General features: G+C 36.6%; 1 pseudogene; it reads right to left on the reverse strand.

Annotated features, from left to right (window-relative positions):
- Nucleotides 1-15,045: 15,045 nt before the first annotated feature.
- Nucleotides 15,046-15,621, reverse strand: LOC130867025 (60S ribosomal protein L9-like; annotated as a pseudogene).
- Nucleotides 15,622-15,875: the final 254 nt, after the last annotated feature.

The raw sequence follows: 15,875 nt of genomic DNA on the forward strand, positions 1-15,875 counted from the left end.
CTAGTTTGTGACAGCTGATTTGTCATATAACCTCTAAGTTTTCATATTAAGTAAATGCTAAGAGATTTTTGTTAAGACATTCACAATTCAAAACTTTATTAAAATCTAAGATTGATTAAACAAATATAAGGATTATCATTCCCCAGATATTTCTGTGTGGGGCAGAGACAAGTATTTAAGGTTTATTCATTGATTCATTGGCTGACTTGTTTTAAAATTGTTATGATACAAATTTTTCAAAAAGAGTAAGCTTCAGGGGGTATTGTAGGTTTTGTCGACCCCCCTGGACTCCTGTAGTGATCTTAGATATTCTTCTAGGAAAAAATAAAGGAGTACTATTCTTTCACAGTGTAGTCTTTCCATATTGTGAAAGCTTATACTTAGGCTTCATCTGGGAATTTATCATACATATCATAGTAATTTATCAGAGACTTCCTTATGTTGAATTTGTGTAAGCGTTTATATTTAATATTATCTTGATAACTTTGCTACAAGGAGATTAAACGTTAACGCAAAACGTGGTGAGTCTCATGAATTATGTTAGTGTGAATTTATTTAAAAATCATAGTATTATTTGAGCCAGAATATAATAGCTATCAGAAAATTACAAATTTTATCTCTGTATTTAAAAAAATCAAAGCACATTTATTCACTGAGTAGTTTTTGTCTTTCATTTCACTTATGTAGATAAACAAGAATTCCTGGAAGTTTAGAATGTGCTCGGTTGTTAAAAGTGTTCTACCACCATCTAGTGTCCAACCAGAGAAACTTCACCATTCAGAGATAATAACTATTAAACGAGTAGCCGGATTTTATAACTACATAAGTGAAGTTTTGATGATATGAGATATACAAATCTCTTCAAGTATCAATACATAAAAATACCTTTGATCACACTCTAAATAAGGAAATTTTAAACGTAATAGCTATTATTGAAAAGATGGGCTGAATTTAACATTTAATGTGCATGTTTATTAGGACATTTTATTTTTACTTCACGAGAGACAGAATATCTGTCTATAAAAATTATATCTTGAGGGTAACAAGCAGCTGTCTAATTGGACTTACAGTGACCTGAGAAAAGAATTCATGCTAACTATTCTTGACAGAAGAGGGCAGAGACTGTAGAGGCAAATCTACTTCAGCCATTTCCCTGATCAGTATTTCTTATAGCTGTATTGTAAATTCCAATCCTTATACCAACAGATTAGTATAGCTCTCACCATTCAAAAAGAATATTCTTTGTGGAACAGATGGAAGCTACTACACAGATTCATCACTGATCAAAATGCAGAGAATAAGTGGCCTTGACATACCCTACCAATTTTCTATTCCTACAGTACAAGCTCCACACATAAGGCTTAGGGTATATCGAGAAAAAGAGAGAAGAAATCTTATAATTATCAGAGGAAGGGAGGAGCAAAAATATGAGCAAAGGGGTCAAGGCAGTGATGTGGAAATCCACAGACACAGCTGACCCGAGTTAGCACGAGATCACTGACTCCTGACTGTCAGCTGAGAAACAAGCATAGTACCAAACTAGGTCCTCTGAATGTGGATGACAGCTGTGTGGCTTGGGCAGTTTGTCCGACCACTTGTAGTAGAACCCTAGTGCATGAAGAGATCTTCTGGAGTCCATTCCCTATGGAGGGATATCTTACTCAGCTAAGCCCTCGGTCCTGCCTCAAACTGGTGCACTAAACTTTGCTGACTCCCCATGGGAGGCCTCATATTCTCTGAGGAGTGGATAAGGATAGGGTGGGGGAAGGTAGGGGAGCAAGAGGAATGGAGTGGGAGGAACTGGTATTTATATAAAATAAATAAAATTATTTTTTTAAAAAAATGGAATAAAATAAAAAAGAATGGAAAAGAAGTCAGAGGAAATGGATGTCTACTTCTTGATATTAACTTCTAAACATGATAGTGATGTTGAACCCGTGAAATCCCAGCAACTGATTGGTCCAAACAGGATCTGAATAATCATGATGCCGGTCAACATGCCCATGTGGGTAGGAGAAAGTCCATGAGGCCCCCACAATCAAATGAATAACTGAAGGCAATCAATGATTGATGTGTAAGAAAAAAATTAGTTCCTCTAGGCAAAAGTTTCATAATAGGTTCCAAGATAGGCTATATAATTCAAAAAGGTTAGCCCTAAATTCATTTACACATGAGAAACACTAAATAGATTAAATGGAATCATATGATATAAGATTTATATGTGTTGTGTGTATGATATGATATGTGAGTTTATATATATACATCCAAACATATGATAGGTATTTGTATTATATTTGTGAAGAGAGAGAAAGAGAGAGAGAGAGAGAGAGAGAGAGAGAGAGAGAGAGAGAGAGAGAGAGAGAGAGAGAGAAAGGACAGGGTCAGAAATTCCAACAAGAGAAGTTTGAGGAGTTAGAATTGGGAAAAGAAAAATCAGAAATAATAATGTGAATTGAGTATACTCATATATGATATTCTCAAAATTAATTATGAACAAAAGACAGAATTGTTTATAAAGTATTTTAGCATTATCATAATTCCTACATAAAAACGCAATATAACATCAGTGTCACAGATACTGAGAAAAACAATAAATAAAGGGGACCTTCTGAAACTGGGATAACCAAATAAACCCAATTTAAAAATGAGGTACAGATCTAAACAGAGAATTCTCAACACAAAAATCTCAAATGACCGAAAGACACTTAAGGAACTGCTCAACATCCTTAGCCATCAGGGAAATGCAAACTAAAATGACTATGAGATGTTATCTTATTCCAGTCAGAATGGCGAAAATCAGAATATGGAGTAAAGAGATATTTTATATATCCTTATCAATTAAATGGTTAGTAATTTTGAGCATTCAATGTGAACCAAGAAGTCTGACTGTAATAATCTTGAATCAGTAACACTAGATCTAATTCAAAACATTTTTGCTTTTATATTTAGCAAACTTTCTACTGTAGTAGTCCATATTTGAAATCCCATATTGATTAACTAGAAAACATAGCATTAATAAAGGGGATGTTCTATCGTGAACTCACCAAGGTCAGCTGGACTGGGTCTGAAAAAGCATGGGATAAAACCGGACTTGCTGAACATAGCGGACAATGAGGGCTGCTGAGAAGTCAAGAACAATGGCACTGGGTTTTGATCCTACTGCATGTACTGGCTTTGTGAGAGCCTAGGCAGTTTGGATGCTCACCTTACTAGACCTGGAAGGAGGTGGGAGGTCCTTGGACTTCCCATAGGGCAGGGAACCCTGACTGCTCTTGGGGCTGCTGAGGGAGGGGGAGTTAATTGGGGGAGGGGAAGGGAAATGGGAGGCAGTGGCGGGGAGGAGGCAGAAATCTTTAATAAATAAAAAAATACATTTAAAAAAACGTACTTATTATTTTATTTCTCTACTTATTCTACTTATTCCTCTCTTGTCAAGAATAAGGAAACATCACTATTTTATTTCTATTCCTTAGAACTTTGGATCAATAAGAAATTAATTCTAACAGTTCATTTACATAGATACTGGAAATGCCTTAAATTCTTAAAGATAGAGTGATTTTCTTTTCGTGGTGATTTTCCATTTACTTGGACTGCCACATCGAAATGAATCTCCACAAATGCTAAAATCTTCAAAACCTTCAACTTAATGCGAATTATTAAACATTGAAAATGAGATAAAATACATGAAAACCTTGATCTCAGATTGCAGAGAAAATTTTGCTTATGTATTATGTTGTGGCTATTATAGTATTTTTCTTTTATTACTATCAAAATAAAATATAATAAGATGAAACGAAATCTATCATATTGAAATTTGGCAGAAGAAACCAACAAAAGGAAAAAAAAACCTCAAGAGACAGCATAAGAATCAGAGACACTCTCATTTTCATACTCAGGAATTCCATGAAAATAATAAACTGGAAGTCCATAATAGAGCACAGAAAACTTTATGTAGACTCATCCAGGCCCTTTGAATGCCGCTTCAGTCTCTTTGAGTATACATGAGTCTTTCTCACGTTGACTTAGAGGGTCTTGTTTTCTTGGTGTCCTCCATTACCCCTATCTCTTAAACTTTTTCCACCTCCTCTTCTTTGTGGTTCCCTGATCTGTGAAGAGAGGAATTTGATGGAGACATCCTATTTAAGACTGAGTGTTCCAAAGTTTCTCACTTTCTGCATAGTGTCTGCTGTGGGTCTCTATATTGGCTCCCATCGGCAGCAGAAAGATTCTTGGTGGCTGAACAAGGCACTGATCTATGAGTAAAGTAGAATGCCACTAGTTATTTTATCAGTACTTCAATTTTGTTGGTTGTTTTTTGCATTTCTTCACTGTTAGTATTTGGCTTTGGCCTAGGTCCTGGGCTACTTAGTCTCTGCTTCTTTGTCAGCCAAGGAATGTCAGGTATGGGTTCCATCTCATGGAGCAGGACTTAAGTCAAATCTGTTATTGTTTGGATATTCCCACCACCAGGCGAGACACCATTGTAGACATAGAATTAAAGGATGGATTCATGTTATGACTCCTTTGCCAGAGGCGGAGTACTTTCCTGTACAAAGGTTCTAGAACATCAGGGTGGAGATTCTATGAAGGCACCAGCTTTATTTCTCCACGTTCAATGAGTTTTGTAGTTGTTGTATTCAGAAATGGGACCTTGCCTTTAGACTGCAGAGAGAAACCTATAGTTTGGAAAAGGCAGGGGTTGCTTGGGAATTTCCATGGGATTCTTTGGCCAACAACTCAATTAGACAAAACCCAATCATTGTACAGGAAGCTTGGTTGGCCAGTTAGGACTCTATTGCCCCCATTACTTAGTGATTTCATTTTGATTGCTTTCATATATGTATATATTTTTGAAGTTTCTACAGTATTAAGTTTCCATACCACCCTTCAAATGCACTTTAATTTTAGCCATCTCTTCCCATATTCCCTCCCTCAAACTCCCAAACTCCCCATTTGAGCCTCCTCTTCCAACCTACTCCCATCCATAGTTGTCTATTCTATTTTCCTTTTTTAGTGAGAACTATAAATCGTGGTCCCTTACTCTATTCCTACCCTGTGGTTCTACAGATTATAGTTATGTTATCATTGACTTAATAGCTAATATTCACATATAAGTGAATATATACCATATTTGTCTTTCTGGGTTGGGATGCCTCACTCAGGATAATTTTTTTCTAGTTCAATCGATTTGTCTTCAAATTTCATGCCAATTTTTAATGTCTGAATAGTACTCCACTCTGTAAATGTACCGCATTTTCTATCTAGGTTATTTCCAATTTCTGTTATTATGACTAGAATAGTGATAAACATGGTTCTGGAAGTGTCTTTGTTATAGGATTGAAATTCTTTTTTGAATAGGTCTGAGAGTGGCATAGCTGGATTATGTGGTAGATTGATTGTCATCTTCTTAAGGAACCTCCACATGGATTTCCACAATGACTGTAAAAGTTTGCACTCCCACCAGCAATGGATAATTGAGCTGTCACTTATTTTGTTGAAAGGTACAAGACAAAATCTCAAGGTAGTTTTGATTTTCATTTATCTGATGGCGAACGATGTTAAACACTCATTCCTTTAAGTGTTTCTGAGTCATTTGAGTTTCCTCTTGAGAATTCCTTGTTTATGTGTACCCCTTTTTAATTGGGTTATTTGTTTTTTTATATATCTAAGTTTGTGGGTTATTGTATATTAGCCTCTATCAAATGCATAATTAGTATAAATCTTTTCCTGTAGGTTTCTACTTTAAATGAATGATGTTGTCCTTATCTTTTGCCATGCAGAAGTTTTAGGTTTCATGAGGTCCCATTTATTAATTGTTGATCTTAAGACCTGCACTAATGTTTTTCTGTTCAGAATATCTTATCCTGTGCTAATTCAGATTATTATTTTTCCATCAGGTTCAATTTTTCTAGTTTTATAATGAGGTATTTGATCCACATGAGCATGAATTTTGTGCAGGGTTATAAATATGGATTTATTTGAATTCTTCTATGTACAGACATCCAATTTAACCAGCATCATTTTTGAAGATACTTTCTTTTTCCAGTGTGTATTTCTGGCCACTTTATCAAACATTGCATGTCTATAAGAATATGGCTCTATGTCTGTGTCTTCAGTTGGATTCTATTGATTAGTGTGTCTGTTTTGTATACAGCTCAGTGGTGCTACTTGAAATTGGAGATTGTGATACCACTGGCCATTTTTTATTATTCAGTATTGTTTTTAACAATCTTGTTTTTTTAATCTTTTTTGGTTTTTTTGTGTGTATATGTCTATTTCCATGTAGATATGAGAATTGTCCTTTCAAGATCCATGAAAAATTAAATTCGAATTTTGATCAGGGTTGCATTCAATATGTATATTGCTTCTGATAAGATGTCATATTTACTGTTAATCCTTTTGATCCAAGAGCATGGGAGATCTTTCCATCTTCTAATATCCTCTTTAATTTTATTTATCTTTCTTCAAAGACTTGAAGTTTTTAAACACACAAGTCTTTCACTTGCTTAGTTAGAGCTACCCGAAGACATTTTACACTATTTGAGGCTACAGTGAAAGGTGTTATTTTCCTCATTTCTGATTTCTCTCTCAGACAGTTCATTATTTGTATATGAGTTCTATTTATTTTTCTGAAATATTTTTTTCTTCGAGCTTACATTTGCAGAAAGTGTTTTCAGCTTAAGACTTGAAGATATTGTTCAATATATTTAGGTTTTGCTTGCCCAATTTAAGATATTTTATCTTCTGGATACTGTGCACTGAGAGTAAAACACAGTCCCCAGAAACCCATGGACTTTGCTGTTAAGAACCTTACCAAGCGCTGATGTGCTGCCTCTTTAGTATGCTAAGTGTTTTCAATGCATTTCACAGTTGCATATCTTCTATTGGTAATAGAATTTCCTATCTTAAAGTAAGTAGAATCTTTATTTCCAAAGAACTTTGTATAATTTACTTTCTCTTGACAAAAGATGGAAAAGGAAAATGCATTTTGAAAATTTGAATCATTTTTACCTGAACTCTGAACCAAATAAAGAATGATAACAATATGGCAATTTCTCAGAAAACTAGTAATCAATCTACCTCAACTCTCATGTACACCACTTTAAGGGATAAACCCAAAGAATGGTCAGTCATACCAGAAGGATACTTACTCAACTGTATTCACAGCAGGTTTATTTGTAGTGGTTAAAACAACCTAGTATCTCCTCAACTAAAGGATGGATAAGGAAAGTATGGTACATGTACAAAATGGAGTATTACTAAGTTGTTGATTTGAAGGCAAATGGATAGAACTAGAAAAAAAAAATCATCCTGAGTGAGGTAACGCAGACAAACATCACTCATAAGTGGATATTAACTGTAAAGTAGAGGATAACTGTGCTACAACCTACAGACCCACAGATGCTAGGTAACAAAGAGGATTCATGGGGGGAATGCATGGGTCTCCCTAGGAAGGGAAAATAGAAGAATCTCCTGAGTAAAATAGGGCTATCAGAGATGGAAACTTGAGGGATCAGGTTGGACAGGTGTGGGGGGCAAGATTACTGAAGAAAATGACTTGAATAGTGGGGTATTGCAGGGTTAGGTAGAATCCTGATGCAATAATAGTGCCCACTAATCTACAAAGATAACCCCAGCTAAGAATCCTAGCAACAGTGGATACGTAGCCTGAACTGGCCATCTCCTGTGATGAGATTGGGGACTACTCCCGTTGTCACCAGAGAGATTCTATCAGTTGTCATGAACAGATGAAGAGACATACAGCCAACCATTAGGCCAAGCATGGGGAATCCTTTACAAGGGAAAGAGGAAGGATTGTAAGCACCCAGAGCAGTCAGGGCATTATGAGAAAACCCACAGAAACAACAAGCCTGGCTCACAGTAACTCATAGAGTCAGAACCAAAACCAGGGAGCCTACATGTGACTGACTTCTAAATATATGTGACAGTTGCGTAGTTTGGTCTCCTTGTGGGACTCCTAACAACTGGAGCAGAGCCTTTCCCTAACATTTTGGTTGGCTCTTGGAAACCTATTCCTCAAACTTGGTTGCCATGTCCAGCCTAAGTACAAGGGGAAATGCTTAGTCTTAGTGCACTGTGATATGTCATGTTTTCTTTCTTTTTTTTTTTAATTTTCAAGACAGGGTTTCTCCGTAGTTTTTGGTTCCTGTTCTAGAACAAGCTCTTGTAGACCAGACTGGCTTTGAACTCACAGAGATCTGCCTGCCTCTGCCTCCCAAGTGCTGGGATTAAAGGCGTGCCTCACCACCACCCGCCTCATGTTTTCTTAATACCAAGAGAAGATGGTTATTTTCTGAACAGACATGTAGGATATTTAGATTGAGGAAAGAGAGAGGGGAGGTGGGGAAAAGAGGATGGGAGGAGAGGAGGGAGGGGAAACTGAAATTAGGATGTGAAATAATTAATTAAATTAAAATCAATCAGTAAATTAGTGATTGTAGGTTATAATCTAGAATTTCTTCTACCAATTTTTAGACAATCAGTTAAATTTGAAATGCAGTCTGTAATAGTAAATGACTACACAATACTTATAGAAAAATGATGGGATGTAAACAGGGTTATGACAAACATTATTAACGTGTAACACAAATGAAGGTTCTAATATTCTTAAAAGGATGTATACATACAGACTTAAGAGCACCCAGAATATATGAAAATTAAAAATATTTTGTAGATATTTTAATAAAAAATCAATATGCTATTTGGTAAGAGACAATAAAGAATACCTTATTACATATGGTACAGCCAGTGCAGCAAATGTTACCTGCTCTGCTTCGTGTTTTACATCTCTGTATTGATGTATAAGAATATTATATACTAGTGCATCTACCACTGTGATATCAATTTAATAAACCACCAATGCAGTTATGCTAAAGTTTAAGAGGAAAGTATTCTACCTGCTTCAACACTGAAAGTATCAGAGGTAAATTTACTCCAAATTTCGTTAGTAATCAATTATGCTCTAGTGTTCCGTGAGGACAGTGAAGTGATGGCAAAGGCTAACACTCACATGCATTGCTTTACATATTCCTTATAACATAGCAGGAAGAACCATGTTCTTAGGATTATTAGTTATTGGATAATGCACTAACACTGTGAAACGCTATGTGATATGAGCCTCTCTCTTTTTGTTGTTGTTGTTTAATTTATTAGATTTAAAAAAAAATACCAATCTAAGTTCCCACTCCTTCCCCTCCTCCCATTTCCTCCACATACCTTCCCACCACACCTCCCTGCAATCCTCAGAGAGGGTAAGGCACATTGCTTTGTGGAAGGTCCAAGGCCCTCCCTACTATATCTAGACTGAGCAAGGTGTACATCCAAAGAGAATAGGTTCCCCCCAAAAGCCAGTGCATAGAGTAGGGATAAATCCTGGTGCCACTCTCAGTGGCCCCTCAGTCTGCCCCAGCCATGAACTGTCAACCACATTCAGAGGGACTAGTTTGGTCCTATGCTTGTTCCTTCCCTGTCCAGTTGGAGTTAGTGAGCTCCCATTAGCCCAGGTAGCCTGTTTCAGTGGGTGAACCCCTCATGGTCTTGACCTCTTTGCTCATATTCTCATTTCTTCCACTCTTCAACTGTAATTTTGGAAGCTCAGTCCAGTGCTCCCATGTGGGTCTCTGCCTCGGTTTCCATCAGTTGCTGGATGAAGGTTTTATGATGATATTTAAGATATTCTTCAGTCTGACTACAGGGCAAGTCAAGATCGGGCCCCCTCTCCTCTATTGTTACAAAGGCATTTGTTCAACTATGTTCATAACAGCATTATTTGTAATAACTAGAACCAGGAAACAACCTAGATGTCCCTCAATTGATGAATAGATAAAGAAAATGTGGTGCATTTACATTTTAGAGTACTTCTCAGAAGTAAAAAACAATGAAATCTTGAATTTCGCATGCAAATGGATGAAATTAGAAAACACTATCCTGAGTGAGATAACACAGACCCCCCAAAATGAATATGGTATGTACTTGAGGGAGGAAGGTCATTGGCTAATAAAGAAACTGCCTTGGTCCATTTGATTGGGCAGCCTTTAGGTGGGTGGAGTGAACAGAATATAATGCTGGGAAGAAGGGAAGTGAGCTCAGATGCCCTGCTGCTCCAGTCCAGGGCAGATGCAATGAAGCTTCGACCCAAGATGGACGTAGGCTAGAATCTCCCTGGCAAGTCACCACCTCGTGGAGCTACACACATTAATAGAAATGGGCCAAGCAGTGTTTATATGAATATAGTTTGTGTGTTGTTATTTTGGGGCATAAGCTAGCCAGGCAGCTGGGAGCTGAGTGGCAGGAATGCAGCCCACAGCTCCTTTAACATGTACTCACTCATAAGTGCATACTAGCTATAAACAAGGGATATTGAGCCTATAGTTCATGATCCTAGAGAAGCTAGGTAATAAGGTGAACCCAAAGAAAAACATATATAGATCCACCTGGAAATTGGAGACAGCCAAGATTACCTGACAAAAAATGGGAGCATGGGGGCGGGGTGAAGGGAGGGTGGAAGGGGATGAGGAGGGGAGAAGGGAAGAGTTAAGGAGAACTTGAGGGAATAGGATAGTCGAGATGGAGGAAGGACAGAGATGAGAGTAAGGAAAGAGATATCTTGATTGAGGGAGCCATTATGGGGTTAGCAGAAACCTGGCTTTAGAGAAATTCCCAGGAACCCACAAGGATGACTCCAGCTAGGACCCTGAGCTTCTCTTTTCTTCATTAGATGCCCTGCTTTTATTTGATTAGTTGAAAAGAGAGAAGGATATACTACATACTGTGTAAGAGTTGTTACAAAACTAGGTAGCAGTGTAAACATTTGATAAAGCAGATAAAAGTGCTCTGAATGGAAAAGAATAATAATTATAAAAGTCAACATTGCACAGACAAATGAACACACACACAAATACACACAGAAGGAGGATGGGGGAACCTTAAGTCCTTTATTCTATTATGTTAATTATAAAACTTTATTCTTTCAGTGATGCTCCACCTCATTAAGATAAGACTGATTTAACCGTCCATGGCTATATTTTAAGGAGATAAGAGACACAAACTGTGCTTGGGAAATCTTCAAATGCTGTTTTTTAAAGGAAAGATAAGCTTTTAAAAGTTGTACTTAAATTAGGAAGCTGTCTTATGGAAAAGGCACTTCTGCAGTATATTCTCTTAGGATCTTAATGGAAAATTTAAAGCCTTGGGAAACAGATAATAGATAGTCTTATAATTATAACGCTCTGATTCTCCTGACATTGGCAACAGCATCATGAGAGATGTTTTTTGTTTTTGTTTATGACTTTTGTTTCTTTTGTTTTTTGGTTTTTTTGTTTTGTTTTGTTTTTTGAGACAGTGTTTCTCTGTGTAACAGTCCTGGCTGTCTTAGATTTCACTTTGTAGATGAGGCTGGCATTGAACTCACAGAGATCTGCCTGCTCTGCCTCCCAAGTGCTGTGATTAGAGGCATAAGCCATAACTACCCAGTCAAAAGAATTGTGGTACACATTCTTTAATATTTAGATAACAGCAGTTTTAATTCAAATATGTAGGAGTCACAGCAAATTCACATGTACAGTGGCTACACTACCATATCCAAGGGCATCAATATAATTATAAAATCATTTTATCTATTTGGTTTTTTTATATTTTTGAGCTACCCATTGTTATTTACATTTTTATTATAATGATAGAAAACAATAATAGTGGGGGAAACTGAATTTTTATTATTCAATTTAAAATTCTACACCAATTATATTTCATAATATTTAATGCATTTCTGAAATCAAATAAGCCTATAGAAAGAGCTGTGAGAAATTCTCCTTTGAGACACAAGTCTTGGGGAATAAGAACTATGAGCATGACGATTGGAAAGGATGTTCAAAAGGTATGTCTACTGTTTGGTTATTATTTCTTTTTCATACAGTAGATTCTTTAAGAATGAATTTGTAAAACTAAGGTCAAATTCCATAAATCTTTTGGATCTCTGTGCTTCGGAAGGCATCTCTGTTATTTGAAATTGTTGTAATTTGAAAGTATAAATCATGAAAGAAATCTGACATTGGATGTTTGCAAAATGATTCTAGATTTAGTCTCCCCCATTCTTAGAGTGGTGAGGTGTGATTATAAGCAGACCACATAAGACTGTTACAAACGTTACTTGTTACAAATGGAAGACTAATATAATTGTCTTTTACTTAGAACTCACATTGTTCATGTATTCTATTAGTTGGCGTGTTGCTACAGTAATGACTTAAGAGATACAATTTTCAGTAAGTGATTTCGTTTGAGATTATATATCTAGCAAATGAAAAAAGTAAAGTCTGAAGACATGCTTGACTGCTGTTGTAGCTGTGCAATGCTCTGTGTATATTAATTTGCATGCTGACAATTTTTGTTTTACTGACTGGTTTATTAATAGTCTTAGCATGCCAACTCTTTGGCTTTAAACCTTCTTCATGATGGTAAGTTCTGTGTTCTATCTGTTGCTGTTTCTCAACCTGTAAGCGATTAAAATGTGCTGGCTGAAAGGATTCATTCTATAAAATCACCCAAGATGTGTATAAACTGCATTATTGTCTATGAAATATTTAATTCTTAAATAGTTACATTATTTTCCTACAGACATTTGCTACTACTGAATTAACAAAATTGACACAGCATGAATTTTATGAAAATATCTATAGAAATATTAAAATGCTCCTGAATAAAGTCAACTATCAAATTTATTAACTGCTAGCAATATTATCTACAGGCAATTTGCATGCAGTTGATAGTATTTCACCATGGAAGCCCTGTGTCTCATGTTCATGTTTTCATTATTAATGCAAATGTGGTGGTGCAATTTTTAATCCCAACAATCTGGAGAGAGAGAGGCAGGAGGATCACAGTCATCCCTGGCTACCTAGCAAATTCAAGGCCACTCTGGGCTTCAAGAGAACCGTTTTCAAAACAATAAAACAAAATACAAATAAACATTAAAGGACACAGCTTACATATTGAATTTATTTGAAGACATACAACATGTATCTCAGTTCCTAAGCATGTTACCTTGAGCCACAATTGGTCTGTTCCTATTCCACAATGTGACATTCAGGAAAGGTGAAAAGACATTATAAACATAGAGAATAAGACTAGAGTGTTACAGGAACAACCAAAGAGTGACCGTAGCGACAAAAATTAGAAAAGGCAAGGATCTTGATTCTCTATCAGAGCATTCAGCCCAAATGAGAAGCTTAGTTTTGACCCAATGATGTGAATTTTTCAAGCACACAACTTTGACATAATGACAAAATGAATACTTGCTGCCACAAGCCACTAAATCTTGTTTTGTTTGCTTTGTTTTTGCTCTAGTTTTACAGCAGGCAGAAGAAACAGAGTTCCTCATATCTCTTGATAAAAAATTGCCAGCTGTAGATGCTATTTATCATTTTTCTGATAAATAAATAGAAATTTTTTATTTTATTAAACATCTATTATATACAAAAGTTTTATGTCCACAAATTCTTTTTTTAAAAATTGTTAAGTGTGAGCTGTGAGGAAAACATTCCAACTGATCTTGTAGGGACACCATGAACCACCAAGTTCCACTATAATAATGTTTTCCTTTAATTTATTAGCTCTGGCCGTGTCCAACATAGCAATGGAATCCAAACTGCAAAAGCAAGTTACAAACACTTATTTTCTATAACTGACTTTTCTATATTATTATTATTATTATTAATTATTGAAATTGTATTTTTGAAGAGTTCTTTGGGATGTGTTTTCAAATATAATTGATTTTGATTCATATATACGATCATCTACAGGAGACATGAAATAGCATATTAATTGCCACACTTTACAAATAAGATATGTTGTCTTGCTGGTACCAGAAAACAGTATTAATTATATTTGTGGAGAAATGTTTATATTTAATCTAAAGATAAACTTGAAAATTGAAAATTCTTGATTTTCACATGACCAAGCTTAATGTCTCGACGACACAACTGAATCATAGGAGTGCGGTAACCGGAGAGAGACGCCTGTACTGTCTAGACCAATGAGAACAGGAAGAGGAGAAAGACCTCCCTGGCAAATAAAAATGTACCGTCGTTCCAATTCTGAACGGTCAGCATGGGTTGAGGTTATTGGTCTTTTGAGTAATCAGAGTCAGCATTTGGTAAGTGTGTAAGCATTTCTCCACAATAGTCCTAGACACTGTGCTGGTCCTAAATTACTGTCCCTCATACGTCTTGTCCAGTTCTCAATATATCACCTTTTCCATGTTTGTAGGCACCTTCTGCATTTGCATATGCACGAGTACAAATTCCCTTAAGTATGTGAAACTCAACTTTCATTGTCACTCATGTAAACCCAAAACTCCTGTGATTTTTTTAAAAATGTTTTACCTAGTTTTTGCAAAATCTGTCATGGTACCCTGAAGCTGAAGTCAGCATTCCAAATGGTGTTTCCTCCTCCCCTCACACTGACTTTCAAACTTGATACCCTTTCTGACGTTTTAAAAATTGTCCCACATAGTTACAAGCTTGCTCTTGCTTACTTTCTTAATTTAAACTTTTAAACTTTAACTTGTTTTCACCTCTGAGGCACTCTGCATTTTTTTTCAATACAAGTCTTTTACTGTCTCAAAGACACCCCAAATCGTATTAAAATTCAGGATCTTGTTTCTGGAGCTGGTAACTTAGGTCTATTCATCAGCCTGCTGCGCTGTTCCCTTTTCAGACCCATAGATGCCTTCCAAAAACTTCCTGATATCCTTGATCTTAACTGCTGTGGCCTGCTGTACCAGAGCTGCCGAGTTTGAAACAAGTTCAATATCATTTCCTTCAAGGATTAATTCATCCTCTGGGCTTGAGAGACGAAACAAGCAACGCCTGTCCTCATCCAAACCCTGCGGATATATTTTTTCACCCAAGAAATTTCGGATTTCAACCAAAGACCCATTCTCCTGAATAACGACGTTGATGGGGAAGTGAGCATACACGGACCTCATCTTGTAGGGGAAGCCCAGCGTAACACCCTTGATTTAACTTAGGTCTATTCATCAGCCTGCTGCACTGTTCCCTTTTCAGACCCATAGATGCCTTCCAAAAACTTCCTGATATCCTTGATCTTAACTGCTGTGGCCTGCTGTACCAGAGCTGCCGAGTTTGAAACAAGTTCAATATCATTTCCTTCAAGGATTAATTCATCCTCTGGGCTTGAGAGACGAAACAAGCAATGCCTGTCCTCATCCAAACCCTGCGGATATATTTTTTCACCCAAGAAATTTCGGATTTCAACCAAAGACCCATTCTCCTGAATAACGACGTTGATGGGGAAGTGAGCATACACGGACCTCATCTTGTAGGGGAAGCCCAGCATAACACCCTTGATCATGTTTTGAACGTGGCTGCAGATGGTTCTGACGGTGGCCAGTTCCTTCCTTTTGCCCCACCATTTGTCAACCCAGAGCCTCTTCTTCTTCCCAAGAATGCTCAGCTCTACGTTGATGTGATTGAAGTCCCTACAGAGGGTTCCTCTGGGGCCCTTCACAATGACTGTGCGCCCCTTCAGAGTGATGTCCATATTTTCTGGAATGTCGACAGTCTGATTGCTGAGAATGGTCTTCATTCTCGCAGTAGATGGGGCAAAAAGAGCCACACTGCATTTTAATAGCTTCCCATCCTTAACAAATTTACATTTGCATACTTATAAACTTAGTATATTCTGGATTTAAAACTTGGAAGGGAATCACACTTTATTTGTACTCCAGATTTAATTTGATAATTGATATTTTATAAAAAGAATAGAATTAATATATTAAAATGTTTATCATGACATATATCTAATAAGGAAGAATCAATTTAAATCTAGAAAAACAAAAT

This window comes from Chionomys nivalis, chromosome 26 (genome assembly GCF_950005125.1).
Source record: "Chionomys nivalis chromosome 26, mChiNiv1.1, whole genome shotgun sequence".
Taxonomy (NCBI): Eukaryota; Metazoa; Chordata; class Mammalia; order Rodentia; family Cricetidae; genus Chionomys; species Chionomys nivalis.